Source organism: Thermobia domestica, chromosome 1 (genome assembly GCF_964235325.1).
Source record: "Thermobia domestica chromosome 1, izTheDome1.hap1.1, whole genome shotgun sequence".
Taxonomy (NCBI): domain Eukaryota; kingdom Metazoa; phylum Arthropoda; class Insecta; order Zygentoma; family Lepismatidae; genus Thermobia; species Thermobia domestica.
Genome location: NC_137454.1, coordinates 24,878,102 through 24,902,261, shown reverse-complemented (window position 1 = coordinate 24,902,261; position 24,160 = coordinate 24,878,102).

Sequence of the window (24,160 nt, the reverse complement as noted above, 5' to 3'; positions counted from 1 at the left end):
GTTTACAGGTATCAGAACAAAGCCGTAAAAGCTATCAAGAAGTGTATTCCCTTTTCTTGGAATAGATGCAGTGCATCAAGAAAAGCATCCATCCTTTCCGTTTATGGTCTATTCAAACAGGAAGTGGTTTAAATTACACATTTTCGGTGTCAGAGTATATATCACTACAAGGAAACGGTAATTAATATATGCTATCAAGCTTCTTTCTGCAACCGTCTCAGTGATTAAAGAGAACATTTTGTTTCACTCAGTTTTTTCATTTCACTTCATTTCATTTTTTCACTCAGTTTTCACCCTCTATTCAAAACAGAAGTGGTAGATATCAACGCTTCTCGGTCTTGACGTTGATTCTTAAAGAGTTAAAACAGAAAAACCTACCGAGAAGCGTCTTTTGAAATATATTCAGCGTCCCAAGAATAGATTCCGTCCCCTTCGCTAACCCACTATCCAAACCGAAACTGATAGAAATCACGGATTTCCTGCTTCAACGTTGATCCTTATACAACGCTATTCTACAAGTCAAAGTAAAGCGAAAATGTTACATAAAGCTATACCCTCAGGGAGCTTCTTCAGTCGCAATGGCGACTTAAAATTTTCATGATTTGGCAACGTTGTAGATTAACTTGGAACCAGTAGCAGTCTCTGAATCCATCAAACAGCTACATCGATGTTTATGCTAGTAGATGGTGCTGGTGTCAACATCTACCGACTTTCACTACCATTTGGAAAGAATAGATATGACTATTTGATGGATTAGCCGATCTACTCTATGGTTCTTTATCTGCGACGTTGCCACATAGTGCAATTCGAGTGTCCAAACGAGAGGTCAAAAGGCATACAAATATATATATATTTTGCTTTATTTTGACTTGCATAATAGTGCTTTGTAGTGGGTACCATTTTTTAGAACACTCGAAATATTTAAACGTACCCATTAATTATTTTTATGGTTTCAATTATTTTTATGAACTTTAAATATTTTACTCGCAATTATTTCTTTTTTAGTTACTGAATTTTTATAATGAACAAACTCCATGGCTCTGGATAAGTAGAGTAACAAATAAAACACAGTTCTGACCAGAGCAGAATGAAATATACTGTATTAAAAACTATACTTACAATGTGTTACAGTTTCAAGGACCTAACGTCCTCTTCATCAGACACAAACACTCTGAGAGTGTTTGTGTCTGATGAAGAGGACGTTAGGTCCTTGAAACTGTAACACATTGTAAGTATAGTTTTTAATACAGTATATTTCATTCTGCTCTGGTCAGAACTGTGTTTTATTTGAATTTTTATGTTTTTATTTTATTTTATTTATAATATATAATTTTTTCCACCGTCCAAATCAGGAACACATATATGAAAACAAACCAAGCGAAACAAAAACAATAAATAAATAAATTTAATAAAAGTGTTTCCTTGTTTTTAGTCTTTTGTTTTCAGCGATATTTCTCAGTTTTGCCCTTTTCTAGTAACGTTTGTGGTTTTACCTTATCATCCTTTTTGTTTCTCGCTTTGGTTCTCACCTTTCAGATATTTCTCCTAGTGGTTTCTCTTCATGATTTTTCACTGTGCTTTCTTTCTTTATATATGGGCATTTCCATACACATTCTTTAAACCTCAGTTCCTTTTCGGTTTTCACCTGTTTCTCCTTAGCTACACTGCTTTTAAAACATATTTGCACTATTGGTTTTTCAGTTAAACATTAATCACTATATTTTACACTTAGGTTTCACGTTTTATAATAGTTATTATAATTTTCTTTTATTCATTTTTATCATTTACACTCTTTTCACTTTTATTTGCTATGCTTTTCCCACGTTTTACTTTGACATTTTCACTAATTTCTCGTTTTATTTTGGTTTTTTAAGTAATTATTGGAAATACATGCAAACCTCTTTCTATTTTCCACACAAATGCAAAAGCAAGCGCAACTAATTCTACTACACAATACTGCAACTCAAACAAACTACTATTACTAGACAAACACTAACACTTATAGAGAAAGTATTCATCCAATTTTTGATTATGTTTATGAAGTCCATCATTCTCTATAAACGCAAAGAATCGGTTAAGAACACATAATTCTCCAGAAACGTTCTAATAATAGGATCCATTTCCTTCCTTTACTCTTTATTCAAACTAGATGTGATATAATTAACCATTTCCAGTTTCAATGTTCATTACCATTGAAAAGAAACGGTAATAGATAGCGACGAGTGATTTTTAACAATCTATTCACAGGGTCAAAACTGAACGTACATTCACCACCCGCAACTTTATACCAATACCAGAGGTGGCTGAAATTAACGAGTATTTCCGGTTTTAATACTTATTCCCTTAGAGTGAAAACGGAAAGAAATTTCGGAAAGTGGTTCTTGAACCGATTCAACGTCACAAGAATGAATTTTGTCTCGACTTTTATTTATCTGATAAAACCGGAAGTGGTGAAAATTGTACGATTTTTGATTTTGACCCTAATCGAACAATGGATAAAACGTAAATATATATATATTGCAATAAGCAGATTTTTAACTTAGATTCAGTGCCGCTAGAATTTGTTTCATCTCTGATTTTATTCCATTATTGCAATTGGGTGTGATAGACAAATTTATCACCTCTGGTTTCACTATAAAGCTTCATACAGCCAAAACAGTAAGAACTACTGTAGCGAGTAAAGGCTCTTTGATAGATTCAGTGTCCGAATAACAGGTCCTATCTTTGATCATATTCCTTTATTTCAACTTGTAATTACGAATGTACTATCTCAAGGTTGAGTATTGAATTCGCAACTTACTAATCATGTTCGTAACCGTTTTAATTATCTTTACCAAGTATTGAATCCAGGACTAGACGTGTTAGTTACTTTGCCTCGGAGTGTAACAAAATTAGTCTTTCCTTGTTGTAATACGTAGAAGCATGATTAAAAGATGTAAATACTTTCGGAGTATACATATCGAGTTAAGGTACGCAGATGCGTTCATTGACGACGCCAGAGGGTGACTTAGGGTTAGCACCTGGCCTCCTGGTGCTGAAGCCTGGCCTCCAAGTCATGATGATTGAAAGATAAATAATATAATTTGCGCATTTTCGGTTAAAATAAGAAACAAGGAAAGAAATTGCTCTGAAAAATACGTTTGGCCCTTCGCTTCCTTCAGAAAAAAAAATTAAGTTGCGTTCATCCTTAGTGCAATATGTTAAGTTTGAATATATGACTTAAACCACAATTATAAGTATATAATAAAATCGATAGTATTAAACTTTATGCTTAGTTCTTAAGTAAATTTAAAAATAAGTAGAGATAGTCGAACCTTCCTTTGAAAATCATTGGATGGATAACACTTGATACTGAAACAGGTATATTTGTTTGTTACAAAGATATTGGTTTGCTATTACCTTCTTGGCTTAAAATTGCAAAATTTTGCATTACAATTGTCAAATTTTGCATTTGTAGGGCGAGGTTTTTGGTAATACTTGTGTTTTACTTTCGAGAGATTACCTATATCAGTTAGCAAATTTCTGCGATCACGTAAATAATCTTTTGGTGTCATCCCTTTGTAATCACGAGTAGTGCAAATGTCATTATAGAACTTTTCAAAACTCGAGCGTAAATAAATAAAAAAGTTGGGTACTTTTTTAATGCCTGCGTGATGTGCTGGTATTCTATCATAAACGTCTCTTACTCTAAATATGTCCATACGTTGTTTCATATCTAATGTTTCTATATATGGTAACAAAAGATGCAGTTTATCACTTCCAGCTGCAGCATGAACTAATGTTTCATCAAATTCATTACAAGGAAATAACATAACCCGTACAATTTGATTGTTGTCTCCTGCAATTGTTTTCATCAAAAAATCAAATATTTCCTTCTTATCTTCAACAAGAGCATCATATATTGGACTGTTAACTTTACTGTCGCGAGTACACCTCTTGTAAGTCTGCCTGCGATAGAAAACCCTTACTACATAAACCGAATTACAGATTAAATCAAGTAATTGTTCTTGATCCAAAAGTTTTATACAGTGTAATATAATCTTAGCACTCTCTCTATGCTCATCTCTGTATAATACACCATAGCAACAAGTACTGCGTATTATCATAACAATTTCATTCAAATTAGTTTTATTTAGATTACCTTCTACACTTTTCAGTAAAAATTTTGATGTTTCTACAAAATCTTCGTGTACAGCGAGCACCGCGGATCTAAACTGTTGGTTCAACAGCAAAATAAATAAACGCTCCTTATAACAGTCATGAGAACTTAACTTCGCTAAAGCACAATCTGTTGACAATTTGCAATTAAAAAAGAATGCCACGTTTTCGTAGTTTTCAACAAGTACTCCATTGACTAAAAAATCCCATATATCATCTGTAGAAGACGAAGATTTTAACTTATCCGTCAAAAGCTCACAAGCAAAATATTCAGCAAAAGTAAGATGAACGAATTTAGGTTTGTGATCAACAATCTGTACAACAATGCCTGTCTTTTCCTCTCCTTTCTTTACCATTTTTAATAGTTTATTCAAATCATCTGTAAAATGTTCACCTAACAACCTTTGAAGATCATCTTCTTTAAATATTGTATACGCAGCCAACATTTTATGATTTTCTAGAAACAGTTTGCGCTTGTTTTCAATCATTTCATTCACTTCCGGGTCATCATTCTGCATACCAGGTTTCTTTTCTCCAAAGCGAATTTCATAAAATTTGATATTAATAAATTCCTCATAAAGTTTACCTAAATTAAAGTCCTTACTTAAGTTCTCTATACATTTTCGAGACAGTTCATAATTTCCAGAATCACAAAACTCTTTCAATGTATTCTGGAAAACTTTAGCAATCATGTGCAAATGCAAAGGAATGCTCATTATTTCCTTAGCACGATTAGCTAATAATGATCGAGAAATGATGTTTAACAGTGTTTCCCTAAACTCCGTAAGTCGTTCCTTATCTCTTTCTTTAAGCCATAAGGACCTTTCCCAAATTGATTCTAAAATTCTGATTTGATTGTCTCGCGAAAATGGTTCCAGTGAATATGCAAATGTACATAAATTATTTTCTAGTTCATTTATAAAATTATAAGGGCGTGAAGTTACCCATATCCTTCCTTTGTTAGCTCTTTTTAGAAATACCAGTAACCCAATTACTTCCTTCTTATAATAGGGACTAACCTCATCAAATCCATCAAACAGAAAAACTATGTTACCCTCGTTATAGCACTTATTGAAGACTTCAATTTCCAGCAAATCTGTGCCTTTAATGTTTCCTCCGCAATAATCGAAATGTATTTCTTTATCCTTTATTCTTATGCTATCCAGAATTATATTAACCTCGCAAGCATTCTTTTTCCTTTCTCCTACTGATTCTTGTTGTTGTTTTAGAAATACGTGAAAGTGTGCCATTTTATAGAGGAATTTAACGAAATCTAATTCGCTAAGTTTCTTTCTTTGTTTTAGTTCCTTTAATTCACTTGAATAATCTAACAAGTTACATCTTACAATCCAAAAACAGGGGAAACGCTTCTTATTCTCTATTGATAAGTGAGTCAGAAAGGTTGACTTTCCCATTCCTGGATCCGCTGTGATAATTACTCTATCCTCGGAAATATCATGAAATGTGTCTGGTTGCAACGAACAAATATGTTCGTCAGGCTTATTTACATATTCTTGTATTTTTTCTAAATTTCCTTGGGATTCTTGCCAAACTGCTACTTTATCCTTATCCCCTCTGAACCAATGAATATTACGTTCTTGATATTTGTTACAAAGGTCTTTAAAAGTTTCGTCTCTATTGGAAATTAACACAATATCTTGATCTGGATATGATTCATTAATTTTACCGTCGTAAGTAACAATCAAATTTCCGTTTCTTCCCTTTTTTCTAATTGTATCTTTTAGTTTTATGCAACGGTTTACATTTCTATTGACGTAATAGGTTTTTACGTCCTCATATTTTGCATTTGAAAGTGGTTTTCCTATTTGTATCTTCTCATTAGTAACAAGTTTACACAGCACTTCTGAATCTATTAGATATTTTAATTTGTCGTCTATTAGTGTACCTAAATTTATTTCAACTCCTTGAAATACAACTTTCCCTGTTTCTAGTACTTTACTCTGTGATGTTGGGGTTAAATTGGTCAGAGTAAGTTTGTTATCAACTATATCTACACACTTATCTTTTGTAGAAAATTCGAATTTCTTATCTAGATTTTGGTTTTGTCTGCCGATAAGGATTATTTTCTTTTGACTTTTACGATGTATTATTTTATCCAGTTCGTTAAACAATTGTGTTATATTTTCGTTTATTTCTCCACATTCAATTATTAACAAATCTTTGTTACCTTCGAATGCCTTTATTACTCGATTATGGAGACGCAGAACGGTTTCTAAGTGCATTAAAATACATTTGTCTCTGTATTCTGGCATGCACTGTACTATCTGGTTAAGTTTAATAACACTTAGTGGCGAATGATTAGCAATAACGTGGAGAACCTGCTTTGAGTTTTCGGAAGTGAAAAATTTATCTTTTATTTCCTTATAACAGTCATCGTCAAATTCGAGGCAAAATTCTTCAACTTTAGACCTGTAATCTAAAATAAGACCTGTTAATTCTAATTCACTTAATCTTTGCTTTGCACTTTCAAAGAAACTTCTTCCATCGTCATATGAGATGAATTCTTCCCCTTTCCCAGTTAACCAATTTATCAGTTTCACGTAGAGTTCATTATATACATAATCACTGATAGGAAAATTGAATTCCCTACCTATTTCGTCCTCAATAGCCTGACCCAATTCTTCTTCATTCGGCTGGTTTACTGCAAACACTAAATGGTCAAGAAAATCTTTCACATCTTCATCACAGATATGCCAACCAGAATTGTCGCCTTTTCCAAATTCTTCTGACAATATGAAAGTGATATTCTTTTTGTTTCTATTGTAATCAGCTATTTTATTTATATTTCCTAAACTTATTCCAATTCTTGAACATTCTTCTTCTAAAGTTTTTCGAAAGCACATAGCTTTTTCAGATATATTCTCAGCACTTATAAAATTATCACGAAATTTCCTCTTTCTTACATCAATTATTTCCTCTGCTAGTAAAGTATGACAATCATTGTAATCATTACTATTATGATCAACACATTTACCATTTAAGATGTCGTGGGCGAAGCACTTAGCTAAGTGAGAAACATCTTCCGGCCAATGCTGCTCAGTACTTCGTTTTCTTCCACCAAATCCTCTGCTTAAGGAGAAGGCTATATTCCTACCAATAATCATGGAGTTAATAACTTCTAAATTTAAATCTCCTTTCGATTGTCTCTCTATTTCTTTATTCAGTTTTTCTCTGAATTTTTCAGTTTCTTCCGTTACAGCAGTTCCGTTAACAAATTCATTGAAAAACTTCCCATTTTCAACATCAATTACTTCCTGTGCTAATACAATGTGGTAGAAGCTGAAAACCTCGTCTATCGCACTCATTTTTTTACATTTTAATAAACACTCAGTTACTTTTCTTGCCAGTCTGGTTAGGTTATAGTCTTCGAGTTGTGGTTTTAATAACTTAATTATTTTCTCTCCAAAACGATAACGGAGGGGTTCCCTCTTGTGAAATTTTCTATCTATATGTAGAATATTGTCTTTTTCTTCTATTTTCTCCACTACATCTTTAATGCTTTCACCCTCTGTCTTGTTATGCAAATCCAAGTCTATATTGGTGCAAATCGTGACATCTTTGATAACCCCATCCTTGAATATTTCTTCCTTTTTACAGTCTTGATACGAAAAGAAATATTTCACTAAGCTGTAATCAGCATCACTTTCAGTTAACAGATGATCTAATGTAATCTTCTTTGTTTCATCATCCTTATGCTTAGCTTGCATAAGACGATATTCCTTTGTACCATCTGGATTTGTAATTTCAAAAAATAAATCATCGAACTTCTTTGCTTCCTTCTTTTCTGAGCTTAAGCGAAAAGAATACCCATTATGCACACCACGCACAAGAAACAACATTAATAACTTCATTTGGTATATTTCCCCATGAAGGCCTTGCAGTGCTCCTCTTGTCGGTTTTTGATTTTTATTCTGATCAAGTTTCGAAGAAATTTGTTTCTTCTGCTGACAGGCGTCGATATTATCTTCTAGGTTTGCTTCACTTGTGGTTTGAGAATTTTGAGGGAGGATTGGATCAATTTTAGGTTGTTCTGCATTGTTCTCCACACTTAATTGGTTAAATAATTCGAAAATATGCACAATGTGTTTACAATCCAGTCGTTTAGCTATATTTAATGGAGTCTCACTCTTGCAGTTTTTTATATTAACCTCTGCTCCTTTATTTAAAAGCAATTCTACGAAATCTGCAAAACATTTAGTGACTGCAATGTGTAAAGGCGTATTACCCTGATTATTTTTAAAGTTGACGTTTGTCTTCCACTTTGGAAGCAGTAACTCTTCAACTATATATTTCTTCTCTCTTTCAACAGCGTAATGTAAAGGAGAATTGTCTTTATTGTTTCTGTCGATAATATCAGTCTTTACTCCATCTTGTAGAAGAGCTCTAACTTTACCAATTTCACCGTTTCTTATTGCAGTAAATAACTCCCTATTTTTTGATCGCTCTTCGTCGCTATCAGATCCGCTTCTGCTTTGTAAATTGCTCATTTCAAAGATATTTCAATAAAGCTATTTCTATTTTACAAAGCAGAAATCAACTTCTGGTCAGTTTTGTAGAATTTCAAGTACGAATTATAGCTTTCTTCATAAATTGTTAGAAATTGAAATCAACTCTAATTTTATGAGTTCACAGAGAACTCTAAACTGTTTAAATGTATGAAATATTTAGCTCATAACAATTCATAAATGACAAATATATGAAGTCTTAAAAAGATCAAAAGTCTTAAAAATTCAGTGACGTAAATGTTTAACATATGTACAAACTTGAGAGAAGCCAATTTGAAACAAACAGGAATTCGAATGTAAGAAGTAGGGCTGTATTTCCACTAACTCTTGGTCTAAGTACTGTTTCGTTAATACAACGAACATTCCTCTGCAAACAAAAATTGCTAATTTATAATATTATGTGTATCAATTCTATTTATAAAAACATTGGTTAGTATTGGAATATACGTCAGCTGTTTACTCAAACAGACATTAAAGGATTTAATTACTACCTTCCACTACAAAAATTTATCAACACTGCACGAAGAAAAAAGTTATCACATTAATAATATAGATAGGTACAATCACATGGTACAATATTTCTGAATTTTTTTAAAGATGGTGTTATTAAGTTACATTCTATCTAATTTATCAACAGCTTCAGATATAAAAATACTATGGTTCTTCACACCATGTTGATGAGTGGTCCCTTGAGAGTTAATTAACGGCCTACCACTTCACGATGTAGTATTGAATCCTATATTCTTGAGTAACCTTCTTCTACAGTTTATATCTTCCATTTTCTCCAAATCTAGTTTAAAGAGTTGTCTGGAACGAGTAATGAAAAATATAACATAATGTTAAGAACTCGTACTATTTTCCTTTATTTAAATTATTATTATTCTCTAAATGTTTTGAATTTGTTTCGCAAGACTACAGCTAATGAACCTTAGTAACAAGGAACCTCAAAATTAACCTATTTTCATTGATCATATTGAACATTTATATAAAACGCGAAAATTAGGAGCTGAAGATAATGTTTATTCTTTTGCTATTATACATTTTATTCACTCAAGTTTTCTGCTGACAAGATACCCAGTGAGAAATGTTAGTCAGACGAACACAAACCATATTCTTAGTATTCTCTTGTGGTCACGTAAAAATTTTAAAATTTATCAATGGTTTGTTAATTCGGTCACCAAGCTTCATTTTGTGCAATAAGTAAACAAGTCGGATTTTTCTTTATTTCCGAAATGAATGACAGTTGTAATAATATTATTAGTAAGAATAATAAAAAATAAAAGAATAACTAAGAAAATAACCATAAAGGAAAGAGTTAAATATATATAAATAAAGAATGTAAGATATATATATGCAATGTTTTCTTTTATGCTTATAAATGAAGAAAATGTGAAATATACTGTGATGAAATACATTGCATCTTACGTTATTCCAAACACAAAAATCATGGAGCTGCCGGTTTCTAACACTTCCGACTTTCCCTCCGAAGCATTGAATGTCCATTGTTGTCAAGGTTTACCTTCTTCCTACATTTGACCCTGAATGAATGCCTTGTACACCTATTGAAAATTAACGTAATATGCACTTTTGAATTGTGTATGCGTAGCTTCCTTTACGCTAATAAGCAGGGCCCGGATCTTGTTGACAAGTCAACTTTTTTCTGTTACGCACAGGACAAGGCATGTTCAAATAAAAACGTTATCCATGAACTCTAGGTTCTAAAAATACATTTTGTAAGGTCAACTTTTGGTCACTTTTTGTCGTTTTGAAGTTTCAGGTCATTTTTTAATATTTTGAGGTAACTTTTAGGTCACTTATGATCTTTCTTTCTTTTCTTTTTCTTCTACATAAGGAAATCTTAAAATGAACACTGTTTACGGATGTGAAAAAGACGAAGTTAAATAATCTCTCTTCATGCTTTCTGACTATTGGGATGGAAAAATTGCATTCTTAACAAACTAATGAAAACTAAGCTGTAGTTGGTTGACGAAAGGTGGAGGTTGGTAGCTGGCTTAACAGATATTTTTGGGTTGTTGACTACAAAGGATATGATCACGTGAATAAATAAAAATGGATTAGAAGACGTACAAAGATTTTAAACAGGGTTTTTATCTATTATTCTCGTGCAGTCTAAAGTTGCGAACTTTTATTGTCTAAGAGTGCTTCCTAGTGTCAACTCGGGAGTGAATTGATGCTTTCAGTAGAATACGTACAAGGCCGTACAATGGACTGATCAATGGACTGCAACTAACTGAAACAAAACTTTTTGAATATGAGTGAGAAACGTTAATTAAAATACAATGCATATTTTAAAAATGTCAATGTGTTTAACGAAATAAACGTTTAAAAAACGCAAGTTTTAAGGTCAATTTTTGTAAATTTTAGGGCCATTTTACAGGAATTTTAGTGTCATTTTATAGGTCACTTTCTAGAAAATTTTAGGTCAACAAGATCCGGGCCCTGCTAATAAGGATCAGCATTCACAATTTCTGGAACTCGAAATAGGGCCTGTTGAAGTTTGGCTTTTTCGCGATTTTGGATAGCCCTAGCTCTGAAACTACGCACTTTTCGCCAAAGGTCCATACGAACATTTTCTATCATTTTGATGTGAGGAATCACCTCTTACAGTTTGTCGGTATAGTTCACTAACACCCTATATATATATATATATATATATATATATATATATATATATATATATATATATATATATATATATATATATATATATATATATATATATATATATAAATGTCCATATGAACATAGGGCGAAAGACACGTTGCTTCCAAGTTACGGGATGCCGAAATCGAGAAAATTGTAACTTTGAGGCTGTCTAGCTCGAAACTATGAGACATATCAAAGGTGGTTAAACAAGTATTAGAGGAACTAGCACACTGTCTATCTAAACAACCATGCTTGAGAGCTGGGAGGTGTCGGCGCAACGGATTTTATAGAGGAAGCTGCCGTATAAGTTCCGCTCTTCCTCTTCTCTCTCTCTAAAATCATATACGCCGGTTCAACCCAACTCTCAAACATGGTTATTTAGACAGTGTACTAGTTCCTCTAATACTTGTTTAACTGTTCATTCATTTCTCATCATCACCGTCTCATTTAGTCTAACCGGCATAACTGTGGGATGTAAAACTGAAAGATTTCATTTCATTTTCATTTCGATATCTCAAACCGTTCGTAGATATGATGAATATTGCTGAAATTTGTAACACTGCTTAAATCGTATAATTGCGAGAACTTGTAATTACTGCTACTAAAAGCTATTGCTATAATGTTATAGAAGGGACGGGAAACAAAATCATTTTAAATATTTTCCACAAACAGGCATTTTCAGCAGGATAGAACAAATAGGTGTAACACAACCTTGTGAACACATTAACTTCCGTCACTGGGAATGGATTTCAATGATACTTTGCTGATACATTAAGTGCGTTAATACCACGGTCCAGTCCGATGATAGGTGTCATAGGTGCAAGGATTAGCTAACCCCCTTACCATATATAGGCGACAATGATTATGGAGCTAAAAAGACAGAACAAAGACCACTCGCAAGATTTTGCCCAATTGAACACAAACAAAAGCGGGCCTAATTGCTGAACCTTGCATAGATTTTGAGATTTAACATGAATCATATCGAAACATTTATATTTTTCCGGCCTATGACCATCGTCACGCACCTTTTTCTTCTCCATTTTACCATGTTCTTACTTTTTTCTCCATGTAACAACAGTCATGATTTTTTTGAATAGTTTATTCACATACTTTGTGGCCTAAGCAGCAATTTTTAGCACTTTGTCTTCATGAGATATTACGCCCCAAAACATGGCATCAAAATCACAAACTTCTTCTTTCGGACCCCCATAAATCTACGGTGAGAGTAGTATCATAGCTGCAGATATTTTTGCAGACTCTTTATATGCAATAGTATTCAGCACAAAACTTATGAACCCCTACTTTATGCCATTCCAAATTAGAGCCCCTTCAAAAGTGTAACTTTCTATACTTTTTTCTAGTGATTTCATGTATTGGTATGCAACCCTGCATATTTATTTAGAAGCAAGAGTATATGTTCTCCGTGTACCTCAGTTTCTCTTCTAAACATTCGTTTTCGTTTGGTGTTCGTCTGATTCGTACGTCCTCAGCAACTATAGTTTTCGTAAACTTTTGCAAAGGCAAAAATTGGCACTCCATTGATAAAAAAGATGACAGCCATTCAGGAACATTTGTATATACATACGACATCGTGAATGATCTTATTGACCTTCTCATACACAAGGATCATCACACTCCAATTTCTATAATTTTCGGAGATGATCGAGCAACAATTTTCGCCATTTTTCGGGCACTTCAGATAGATAGACCCTATTATTGACTGTTGTTATTCGAATTCTCGAAATAACTAATTACTACCAAAAATTGGTTTATACAAAAATATTTAACATTTAGAATAATTCAGAATCTAGTATGAGTAGATGTATAGTCGAACCCTACTCATGGCTGAGAGATACATAGATGCCAAACCATGTATCACCTTTCCATTATGGGGGCGCTGTGGCTCAGCGATAGAGCGTTCACCTTCGGTGCTTGGGGTCCCTGGTTCGATCCCAACTCGCGCCGTGTGGACATTGTGGTAGACAAACACAGTGCTCGTGGGTTTTCTCGGGATTCTCCTGTTTCCTCCCACTTTCCGTCTTCTGTAGCCTAACCGGCATATGCCTGGGACGTAAAACTTAAAGATTTCGTTTCATTTTCTTCAGCTTCAGACGGGGGAGACAGGAAAAGATTAATTAACGTGTACTGTGAACAACACTGAACAACTCTACAACTCAACATGACCAACTACGAAGAAAACATCCCGCACCGGAATTATTATTATAGACCAAAAATCCTGGAATAGATTTCAGGACATGCTTCCAGGTTCTTGCCAAGGACAACCTTATCTCATCCCACGGAGACTTCAATCCATTTATATGAATTCACTGTAGCACCGAAGCGCATGATTATAGATTCTACTGTATTTCAACATTACAGTCTAAATGAGTCTAGAATGTATTAAATGATAATAATAACATTGGTTTCAAAATAGGATTGCTTTTAATGGTCGAAGATTATCGTAGAATCAATTAGCATACGTCTACATAGGATATCGTATGTCCACGGAAAGGTAAAAAGCTGTCACCTAGTCTTTCAATATTTTCTCGAGACTTTCCTGTACCTTGGATTGGCACAGATTTGTATAATTTAGGTCAATAACATTTAAATTAAATATTTAGCACAGCTTCACAGTACAAAATTAATTCCATTGGTCATTTTAAATCAGCTGACTCAAACTCTAAATTAATGAATTATATACACATGCAACTTATACATACACATGCAACTTATAAACATTTGACGTAAGAAGAACAGTAATAAGTGCTTCCGGGAGTTTAATTTACAACTATTTATAGAGAAAAATAGATGGTTACTTTTCATTTCACCATTATGCAATTTATGGACTCCCTAATTTCTCTCTAAGAGCTATGCATATAAACTGGAATGCACCATCTTGCCAATATGCTTATTTTTCTAGACTTTCATGTCTCAAACTATCTAGCATATTAATTTATCAAAATGTGCACTGATTCTCAGTTTAGACAGTGGGCGCTAGTTTCTGAAGGGAACTTGCATAAGACCACACATACACACAAATTGAACAAGCATTAGGATAATGTGTGTGATAGTGAAATACATTGATGGGCATGAGAATGTACAAAATTATTAATAAAACAAGAAAATCCCTATACACACCAACCACAAACATGAACTCATTCACATATATAGACATGCATTATTATTAGAAGAAATTTAAACTAAATTCTAATCTTGGCATGTCAATATGCTAAAATTTAGAAACCGTGTCGAAACTCAATTCATCTGTACCATGATACTGGTTGGCAATACCATAATGTTTACTTCTTTGCCCAGTGTTTGCTTGAGATCTCTACACTGAAATTTTGAATTAGGAGCCAAACTTGTGAATGGAGAGAGGGAAACATAAAGTGGATAGAAAATGAGGGGCTAGATAGCGACGGTTAACACTGACATTAATTGAATATGCTATTAGAGAGAGAATGTTCGTAAATTGTCCAAACTTGTAGCCAAACTGCACATGGCAGTGCACCGAAAATTTAATTTCGATCCATGTTTATTCTTAATTATACTTCTAAAAATCAATCGAACGATGAAGAGGAAAATGTTAGCAGTATCTGCTGCTTATATTTTTTCCTAGCTTCTACGTTAGAAAAATTCGAATACGTACCTACATTGTTTCCATGTTTAGTTTCTATTGCTTAGTTTGTAGCCCCGTCAACGATGTTTATTCCACGTTTATTTATGAGTTCATTTAGAATTATTATTATTAGCATACCTTCTGTCCCCTTTCGAATTCTGAATATGCTCTCCGGTAATATTGCTAATGTGCAATTTCACATAACATACGGTAATTGTATTATTATTGGCCTAAATAAACAGTAGACATATTATGTAATTGTATGCCCGCAACAGAAAATATTAGTTGCCATGGTTACCCATATGGCATAATCTATCGTCAGAGCGTACCACAGACTGGTGTAAAACAGGCTACTTAAATTCACCTCACCTTACATTCACGCTTCTGAGTTCGGCGAAAAAAGTTTAAGTCACGAATTTATGTAGTCTATTTCCTGTGCTGTTAAATGAATGAATAACAATACTCAATTAGATGCTATATGCCCTTTGATCTCTCCAAGGCTTTTGATTCTGTCATTCACATTCATCTTCTCCACAGGCTTTCCAATAGGTTTAATATACATGACAAATTTCTCTCTTTAATCACCAGCTATATGAAGGGTCCTAAACAGAAAGTTGTTCTTTCAGGGGTGTCTTCTAACCCCAACCTGTGATCTTGGAAGTGCCACAGGGGAGTGTACGTGAGCCCCTGCTATTTGTCCTGTATATGGATGACCTCTACTCTCACTTATCTGCTCATCCTAGTGGCCTTCTACTATTTGCTGACGATTGTAAGTTATATCGAGAAATATCGTGTCTCCAAGACACGATTGCCCTTCAGGAAGACATAAATTATCTTATGGGCTGGTGTAAAATGTGGCACTTGAAACTTAACAGCAAGAAATGTGACAATGTTACCATTACAGTGAAAAAGGTCTCCTGTTCCCTACACATACCATATCTGAACGATTCCAATGCTGCACATTCTGCTAATCATAGTTATCTTGGTGTCATCTTTGATTCGAAACACATTCTCTGACCACATCTCCTCAATACTTAAGAATTCCAATGTACTTGTTGGGGCTTCTTTATCGATTTACTACGCATTGTTTCATCATTAACAACTTTTTATAAAACTCTAATAGCGCTCAAGATCGAATACTGCTTTCCCATATGGAACATGGCCGCACCTACACATGTCTCTAGACTTCATTCTATTATTAATTTCTTTATTGCAATAGTACGCTTTCGTGTTCTCTTACTTCGAATATTACATAATCAGAAAGTCTTGCGATATCTTAATATCGAGACTCCGGGAGTACCCAGAAATAACTCTGACCTGAAATTTCTTCATAAAATACAGTAGTTAATGGAAACTTAAGATCGGAAACATTACTTCAGGAACTATCCTTGCGTGTCCCTCCCCGCGTAACCCGGAATACCCACCTATTCCATCTTGCCCGCCCTAGGATGGCAATGATACAGAGGTTTTTATTTTTATTTTTTTAGAAACTATCGAACTCTTATAATAATCTAAACATTGATATGGACATTTTTTCGAGCTACCCGGTGCTTGAAAGAGCAATTAAACGAGTTTTGGCGAAACGATATTACTTTTACACTATTTGCTGACAGTGTTTATTGTTGTTATTTTTTCTGTTTGTTAAAATTTCCCTGTGTAAAATGTCAAAATTATGCTGTATCTGGGATTTGTGCAATAAATAAACAAATAAATAAATACTCCAATAAAAATACAGTACATTTGAAACGAAATACAAATTACCGTTTAACATTTAACTTAAATCAATAGTCACAAGATCACAAATAGCCATTAAGGAAACGAAAGGTTTAGTTAAGCTAGCATGCCATTATTCAAAATAAATATGCATTTTTAGTTCCGAGCGACGATATGAAAAAGAAAGGACGGTAAATGTAAGAAAAGCCGTATTCAAGATTTCAAGAAATTTATATCAGTAATCATCTAATGGCTCCTACGTACCGACAAAGTGATTTCTTGATAGCTGCCTGTCCATTCGTCCAGATTTCATGTACAGTCGCCTAGAAGCCAGATCATTCAACGCATCTGAACTTTAAGTACTTTATAATACTCTCCAAGTTAATGATTTCGATTTCCTATCCACCAAATAAACAGGAATTTATTGGAAGCTGAAAATAAAAAAAAAAACAAAGTTATGTTTTCGGAAACCTCCATCGATTTTGTTTATGTTCACCAATAAATTATTCTTTCAATAGCAATTATATAGTATGTCGTTCTTAGGAAAAAAGTTTTGAAAGGGTAATTTACTTTTGGTAGTGAATTTTCTACGGACGATTTTATTAGAAGTGACAAAAGCAATTTTATTCATCTACTATTACTTAAAAGACTAGAAGTGACTAGCATACCATCTCGCCCAGGTACAAATTTTAATTTGAGTATAATATGTATTTTGTTATGATATCAAAAGATAAGGAAGAATTTCCTGAAAGATATATGCTAAAGTGTTAAATAAGGATTGAAATTTTGGCCAAAATTTAGTATCTCACGAATTTCTGGAATTAAAAAAATTAAATATAACATACAAACTCTTCATGAACTATAAGGAAATACGTGTTCGGCGTTTTCATAAATCCTGATCTTAATGGGCAGCTTGAGGAGTTTTCTATATGACTCAAATGTCCCTTCGTACATTCGAATATATGATTTTGCTTCAATTGGAGGTGTGAAATTCGGTGTATATGTACACTGTCAATTAAAAAAAATAGGAATATACCCTTTTTGAACATTTTCGAAAATTCATGTCGTAAGGGACAAATTGAGGGACATTTTTTAATATTTGAATTTCTCTTTCCTTATTCCAATATTCTTCTTTGACGATTTGCTGAACACGCAGCCAAAAACTAATGTGCGTGGAGAACAGGAGATACACACCGCAGAACCGTATATTCCAGAACCCAATCGAATAGAAGTAGAAGCCGCTATAAAGAAATTAAAGAAACACAAATCTCCGGGTGTAGATGAAATTCCGGCTGAGTTAATTTTAGCTGGAGGCGAAAAATTGTGGAACAAGATACACAAACTCATTCTTCTTATCTGGAACAAGGAAGAATTGCCACAAGAGTGGAAAGAATCAATCATTGTTCCAATTCACAAGAAAGGCGACAAAACTGACTGTAATAATTATCGAGCATTTCTCTTCTGTCAACATCTTATAAAATCCTTTCAAATATTCTATTAGCAAGATTGACCCCATACGCAGATGAAATTATTGGAGATTATCAGTGCGGATTTAGACGAAATCGATCAACTATCGACCAAATATTTACCATTCGCCAAATACTCGAAAAGAAGTGGGAATACAATACCCCGGTACATCAACTATTTATTGATTTTAGAAAGGCTTACGACTCGGTTAGGAGAGAAACATTATACAACGTTCTTACAGAACTTGGAATACCGAGAAAGCTAATTAGATTAATTAAGATATATTTAAGTGAATCCCAAAGTAAAGTCCGGGTAGGAAAATTTTTGTCCACGAGCTTTCACGTCCAAAATGGTCTGAAACAAGGAGATGCGTTGTCGCCATTATTATTTAACTTTGTGCTGGAATATGCCATAAGGAAAATCAAAGATAGCAACCAGGGCCTAGAGTTGAACGGAATTCACCAGGTTATGGCATATGCTGATGATGTAAATTTAATAGGGGATGATAGGAGAACAGTAGAAATAAATGCAGAGATCTTATTAAACGCTTGCAGGGACATGGGTTTGGAAGTAAATGCAGAGAAAACTAAATACTTGGAAGTGCGTCGGGACCGTAATACGGCAAATCGTGGAGGCGTTAAAATATTAAATAATACTTTTGATAAAGTGGATACTTTCAAATATTTAGGATCAATATTAACAGACGAAAATCGTATTCACGAAGAAATTAAATGTCGACTAAAAGCAGGGAATTCGTGTTACTATTCAATTCAAAATCTCTTGTCGTCGCGAATCCTGTCGAAGAATTTGAAGCTTAAAATATATAAAACGATAATCATGCCTGTTGTTCTGTATGGTTGCGAAACATGGTCTCTTACTCTAAGGGAAGAACATAGACTGAAAGTATTTGAAAATAGGATCCTGAGACGAATATTCGGACCCAAGAGGAACGAGAATGGGGAATGGCGGAAACTCCATAACGAGGAACTACATAGTTTATACGGTTTACCCAACATTGTTAGGGTCGTCAAGTCTAGGAGGCTTAGGTGGGCAGGTCATGTAGCTAGAATGGAAGAAATTAGAAACGCTTTCAAAGTCTTGACTGGAAGACCCATAGGAAAACGACCATTAGGAAGACCTAGGCGCAGATGGGAGGATAATATTAAGATTGATCTCGCAGAGATAGGAATACAAAGTAGGAACTGGATGCAATTAGCTAAGGATAGGAGTCAGTGGAGAGCTTTTGTGAACGCGGCACTGAACCTCCGGGTTCCATAGGCCATAGAGTTAGTTAGTTAGTTATTCCAATATACGTGGTAGATAATCTCTTCATTAAAAATAATGAAATGTGTGCTGCAAAGTTTTCGAAAATTTCGTTGTTGAAGTAAGAAACGGAGGAAATATCTACAGTATTTAAATATTCATTTTTTTATTTGTTACATGTTACTTCTACCGTGCGAAGAAGAGACACTTGTGCTAGTATTTCAGATTTAAGGGTTTACTTAACAAATTTATATTATTCCGTAAGGAATTTTTCATTTAAAAAAAGAACAAGGGGTAACTGACTTTTGAAGGATAGCTTTTTCGAACAATTTTCTTAGAAACAAATCAGACGATCTTATTCAAATTTCACAAATAAGTGTTTCATTAAGAATCCTATAATATGCCAAATATCATATACCATGAGAAAGAGGGTATGTTGCAGCAGACAGAAATGCTAGTAAATACACTATTTCTAATGACTAAGTTACATTATATATCGCAATTGTTCATTATTCAGCCAGAAAGGTCCAGAATCTGTACTCTCTGTTTGCTAGTCCATATCTCGTGACAAATTTGACTTGACGTAAAATTTTTGACACTGAGAGAGGGTTATGGTAGTTGTTTGGAATTACCACCAGCAGCTTCTATACAACGCTCATTGTAGCGAACTATATCTGTTAGTGCATCTGGCGTCATATCAGTACATGACTACGTTTTTTCACATCACCCGTCAATTGTTGTTGATTCTTGTCGATATACGTCATTCTTGACGATTCCCCTGAAGTCCAAAAGTTTCAGATCAGAAAACCGAGGTAAGTTCTCAACAGAATCTCTTCATGAATGTTCTCACACTTCCAGATCCATTTTAGTACAGCCTTACTTTCAACAAACGACGAGCGAACCTCACCCACTTTTGCTACTTATCCTTTCTGCTATACTGACTAATATGACTGGTTCATTCCACCACTAACCAACCGTATATGTGAGCCAGCTCCGCCTACCTCACACTATATTACGCATTAGATTAATACGCGGGAAACCCAGGTCCGATTCCTGGCGGGAGCTCAAGTGGTTCGAATTCCACGTTAATTAGTTGGTCCATGTCTCATATAGACTCGCTGCTGAACGGGACCTTAACCTGAAAATCAACTCAATGCATTAGATTAGTAAGCGCAAATCTTTTCGTTTGGAAATTATTTAATTACAAACAATGAGTACTTTTTTTTATTATTCTCCTGCATTTATACTCCCAAGTGGCGGTAAGAGAGAAGAAATTAACGTGTTCATTAAAAAAAATCGAATGTTGATATCAATGGATTTACCCGTTTCATTGTTTCTACATACTGAAAAACTAACTTTTTGTCTGTTTGTCCTGTTATCCGGTTATACTGGAGCCTAGAGGACATACTATTAAAAGAATCTATACTAAATTTTAACTTCAAGATTTTTATAAGGTTCACCAACTTTTTTCTCGAATTTTCTTCCAATAGAGGTACTTTACTGAGGATTAATAAAACTGTCATTTTGTCGAAAATGGCTCTAATAATTTTGTTTGTTCTTCATGTATATGATATTTTATAATGCGTTTGAGGAGACACCTTGGAGGAAGTTCTAGAGACTACTCGCAAGTTGTTTGAGAGGTTGAGAGACCGCGCTCTCAAACTGTCACTGGAGATCAAGTTAGAACACTATCTTTGAAATTGTTGGGAAACACCGTATCTCAACACGGGATTTCGATTTCTGATCGCATTACAGATTCTATCCGCAACTATAGAAGGCCGAAGACTCAGAAACAGTTGAAAAACGTCTCTGGTTTTTGGTTCCTTTGCTTGTTCCTACAAAAGGAGTACTCGACAATCGCCGATCATTTACAGAAACTGCTTAAGGATGTACCTAACATGTGGTCTGCCGCCCAACAGTAAGCATTCAACAGTACGAAAGATGCCGTTGTGTCCACTCCGACTTTGATGCGATTCCACCCTCTACGTCTTCTGTGATGCCAGCTTGCACAGCTTGAGCGGAGCAATCCTGCAACCTCAATCAGATGAGAAGGTTGCAGCATTGGTTCCCATCACTTTTTGGAGCAGAGCAGTTGTGCCCCATGAGAGACGCTATCATCTATTTTATCCGCCCTTATTTTTACCCTTAGGCGGTTTATGTATTTTAATGGGTCGCCATTTTTATCTGAAAACAGATTATCGCTCTCTCGTCTACCTTAGACTAAGAACGTAGCTAAGTTTGTTCGTGTTATTGCGGAGTTGAAACAATATCAGTATACTATTACGCACGTTCCTTGCAAGATGAACTCCCTTGTAGATATAATGTGAATTGTAAAAAAAAAAACCATTGTGGATGTAGAAAAGAATCTTCAGGATTCACGAGTGTCTTTTGTGCAGCCTAACGACACATTAAAGGAATAACAAGAGAAGAATTCTTACTTTAATCATATCATTCCCTTTCTTCAAGGGAACACTGATCAGGACTACGAGATTGCAAGGCAAGTGCTGTTTTTCGAGATTAAGGACGGCATTTTGCACAGTAAACATCGACTTCCATCTGGTGTGCAACTTCTATCTGTCATTGCAGTATCGCTACGAGACGAAGTATTTCTTTCTGCCCATGAATCTATGTTTTGGAAATCGTATTCTGGGTATGGCAAGACATATCAGATAGTTTTGAGGTTTGTTTATTCTCAGTTCATGAAGTAGATTATTTCGAATCGTTGCCCACGGTACTGTTCGGCACGGTAGTTTGTCAACGTTTTAAGGTGTCAGGAAAACCACCAAGATTTTTTCAAACTATGCCCTCGGTACCAACGTTCTTTGCATGATAGTTTTAGGATGTATTCGGATATGAATATTTTTCGGCATAAGTATTCAGCCATACCAGTTGATAATACCAAGTATATTGTGAGGGCTATTTTTGCAGGCCAGACAGCAGCTACGCTTTTGACTTTCATCACCATATATTCTTACTATTTGCTCTGTGCAAGGAAATTTTGACTGATAGCTTTGATGACTTTCATTGGATCGTCATTTCAAGAACTGTGTGAGCTTTCAGGAGTGAACATAAAGTTTGTTAATCTTATGTTTTGTTCATAAGTATTCAGCCAATAGGCTGTAGTGTAAGGCACCTACAAGCTCTTTTGAAACAGAAATTTGACTCCTCTGATCATGGAAGTTTGGTGGACCATGTTACTGCTATTACGTTTACTCATAACGTTACTGTTAATTTTTGGCTTAACTTACTCGCCATTCCAGTTGCACAAAGGGTTCGATCCGTATTTGGAACATCAGTCTATTGTCAATAGCTCATGTGTACATGTCTCTAATGAAGATCGCTTGGCAGCAGTGCACGAGAGAAAGTTCAGGGCATATTGTATGACCGTTTTCGTACATCTCAAAAATCATACAAACATCATACCGCAGTCACATACAATGTTGGAAAACGTTTGTGAATTTTTTATACTTTTAGATGTGGACATGCGAAAGTCTTTCTAGAACAAAATTTTGAACCTCGCATAATTGTTCGACAGGATAATGTGATTGCTTATTTTGTGAAGCATAAAACTCCAAAAGTGGGGGAGAGAAGATTGAATCTATTGTTGTCACTAGAATAAAACCATATCTTTTGCATGAGTTACCTCCCGATGATGATCTACAACAAGAAGACGTATCGTATATTCACCAACAAGATCCTTGTGTAGAGGAAAACCAATACTTCGACTTTCAACATTTAACACTAACGACACCATTAAATGAGCCTGTTCAACTCATGGAAGTGATTGACGTGATGGATTTACTTTTAGTTTCTGCTTTGACCACCAAGCATGGAGCTCGGAAGCTGCTATATAACTTTAATGGTGATATTAATAGTAAAGTCAGTATTTTTCATTGTAACATTCCTACGGTTAAGTGTGACATAGTCGTTAATGCCGTTAATGAGACGCTAACGCCCCTGTCAGATGTAAATGGAACAATCCATATGGCAGCTGGAGAATAACTCGCTGAAATGTGTAAAAAGAACTTGGTTCACTTAAACCAGGTGAAGCAAAAATATCGCTAGGATTTAATTTACCTACTACATGTTTTATTTACATGTTTTCCTAGGGATAACAACAACGTATCCTGAGGTAATGTTATTAGAATTGTGTACAGCATGCTATACGTTGCCGTACGTTGTTTTTTCCTTGTCGTAGTAATGGTCAATTCGGATTCGATAAGTTACATACTGTAAAAATAGCTTTATCTATTGTTCGAAACATGTTGGAGACTAATTTGAATGATTTTGAGAAAATTGTCAGTTTCTAGAACAAGGACAATGAACCAATATACGACAAAAATCTTTCCATGTGAACAAGTCTTCTCGAGCTAGCAGCCAGTTAAATGCTGTTATATTTTGCGACGTTTCGAGGGCTGACATTGTCCTCATCTTCAGGCGAATATGATGGGGCAATAGATTGTATGGAATATATATACTTCATGTATGTGTGATTGGACTCTTCTGTGTGGTGGTTGAAATGGAGGCTTCTGATTGGTGCTTGAAATGGTGGCTTCTGATTGGTGCTTCAAATAGCGGAATATGATTGGTGTCCATGTTTTACTCAGTTGGAATTCTGTGTCTCTGTTAAAGTTTTTTTTCTGTGATTGCAACATCTTCGTTCATCCTCCTGTATCAAACTCTTGAGCATTTTGCTGTTATTTTGGTATCTGTGAATAAAATCTTATGCTGCTGGTGTCCAGAGTTC